This window comes from Babylonia areolata, chromosome 18, assembly GCF_041734735.1.
Source record: "Babylonia areolata isolate BAREFJ2019XMU chromosome 18, ASM4173473v1, whole genome shotgun sequence".
NCBI lineage: Eukaryota > Metazoa > Mollusca > Gastropoda > Neogastropoda > Buccinidae > Babylonia > Babylonia areolata.
In genome coordinates, this window is record NC_134893.1 from 3373217 (window position 1) to 3375716 (window position 2500).

Consider the following 2500-nt stretch of genomic DNA (forward strand, 5'->3'; position numbering starts at 1 on the left):
CTTCCTGAGGCATGTTGTGTGGAAGTGGTTCAGCTTCTTGGCATGTCGTTGGTACACTGTCCAAGTTTCGCAGGCGTACAGTAGTGTGGGGAGAACTACTGCTCTGTAGACCTTTAGCTTGGTCTCAAGACTAATGCCTCTTCTGTTCCAGACATTTGCACTAAGTCTACCAAAAGTTGCACTTGCTCTTGCAATCCTGACGTTCACTTCATCGTCGATGGTCGCATTTCGTGACAATGTGCTGCCAAGGTATGTGAACCGCTCCACCGCACTGAGTCTCTGACCGTTGACTGTGATGTTGGGCTCAACGTAGGGTTTCCCTGGGGCTGGCTGATGGAGAACTTCAGTTTTCCTCGTGCTGATGGTAAGGCCGAAGTTCCTGCTGGCAGTGGCAAACTTGTCAACGCTGAGTTGCATGTCAGCTTCAGATCCAGCGTTGAGGGCACAATCATCAGCAAACAAAAAGTCTCTGATGATGTCTGTCATGACCTTCGTTTTTGCTTGAAGCCTTCTGAGGTTAAACAACTTACCATCTGTTCGGTACTTTAGGCCGATTCCAACATCGCCATCTCTGAAGGCATCAGTAAGCATTGCAGAGAACATGAGGCTGAACAGCGTTGGAGCCAGGACGCAGCCTTGCTTGACACCATTTGTGACAGCAAAAGGAGCAGATGTTTCGCCTTTGTCCTGGACTCGAGCCTGCATGCCTTCATGGAATTGGCTGACCAAGGAAATAAATTTCCGAGGGCATCCGTACTTGGCCATGATCTTCCACAGTCCCTCTCTACTCACGGTGTCGAAGGCCTTAGTGAGGTCGACATAGGTGGAGAACAGATCAGCATTTTGCTCCTGACATTTCTCTTGCAGCTGCCTTGCAGCAAACACCATGTCGGTGGTTCCGCGCTCTTTCCGGAATCCACATTGGCTCTCAGGCAAATGACCTTGGTCAAGGTGTGCTGTGAGGCGGTTTAGTAGGATCCTGGCAAGTATCTTGCCTGCGATGGAGAGCAAGGAAATGCCCCGATGGTTATCACAGGCTTGCCGGTTCCCCTTTCGCTTATACAAGTGAATGATAGATGCATCTTTGAAATCCTGGGGGATCGTCTCTTCTTTCCACATGAGTGAGTACAGCTGATGGAGCTTCTCAGTCAGCACAGTGCCTCCATCCTTGTAGACCTCTGCTGGTATGGAGTCTGAGCCAGGTGCTTTGCCACTGGATAGCAGACGGATTGCTTTCTGGGTCTCAAGAAGTGTTGGCGGATTATCCAGTGCTTCGTTGATGGGGACTTGTGGGAGACGGTCTATGGCTTCATCATTTATGGAGGAAGGGCAATTTAAGACACTGTTGAAGTGCTCAGCCCAGCGTTCGAGAATTTTCTCCTTCTCGGTGATCAAGGTATTCCCATCTGCACTGAGGAGGGGGGATGATCCTGAGGATGTGGGGCCGTAGACTTCTTTTAAGGCATCATAGAACCTCTTCATATCGTGCCTGTCAGCATATCCCTGGATCTCATCAGCTTTGTCACTCAACCACTTATCCTGCATCTGGCGTAACTTTTGCTGAACAGTCCTGCGGATGGCATCGTACACATCCTTTTTTGATGTGGACTTTGGGTTGCTCAGGTAGGCTTGATGCAGACGGCGTTTCTCATCCAGAAGCTGCTTGATTTCATCACAGTTTTCATCAAACCAGTCTTTGTGCTTTCTGGACATGGGTCCCAGGGTCTCTGAAGCTGTACTATAGATCAGCTCACGCAGGGTCCTCCAGTCAGACTCCACATTCTGGTTGTCCAGAGAGGCGGATTCCAGACGATCTTCCAGCAGCTCCACAAAGGACTGTTTGATGGTGATGTTTTTCAGCTTAGCGATGTCGAGCCGTTTTGGAGCCTTCTGGCCTTGGGGGCGTCTCTTGGGCTGGATTCGAATATTCAGCTTCGAGACTACAAGGCGATGGTCTGTCCAACACTCGGCGCCACACATGGTCTTTGTTACACGTACATCTTGCCTATCCCTTTTCCTGACGATGACATAATCGATGAGATGCCAATGCTTTGAGCGAGGGTGCATCCATGACGTCCTGTTACGGGTAGGGAGGCAGAAAACTGTGTTGGTTATCAGCAGTTCGTGCTCTGCACAGGTCTGAAGCAAAAGCAATCCATTTGGGTTGCAGTGGCCCACACCATGCTTTCCAATCACTCCATCCCAGGAGATGTAGTCAGAGCCAACTCTAGCATTGAAGTCCCCAAGAATGATGAGCTTGTCTGCTTTAGGGATAGCAGCAATGACAGAGTGAAGGTCCTCGTAGAACTTCGCCTTCACTTCATCCGGGTTGGTCATGGTTGGGGCGTAGGCACTGACAATGGTGAGGTGCTTCTGGCCAGATGCCAGTGGGAGCTTCATGGTCATAAGCCTATCGTTGACTCCCTTTGGGATTCCAGCTAGCTTGCTGACAAGTGCTGTTTTTACTGCAAAACCAACGCCAGCCTCACGTCGCTCTTCG

General features: G+C 50.3%; 1 protein-coding gene across 1 annotated transcript in view; it reads left to right on the forward strand.

The window, feature by feature from the left end:
* LOC143293136 (cys-loop ligand-gated ion channel-like) overlaps positions 1 to 2500 on the forward strand; it is a 182879-nt gene that overhangs the window by 129273 nt on the left and 51106 nt on the right. The window lies entirely within an intron of this gene.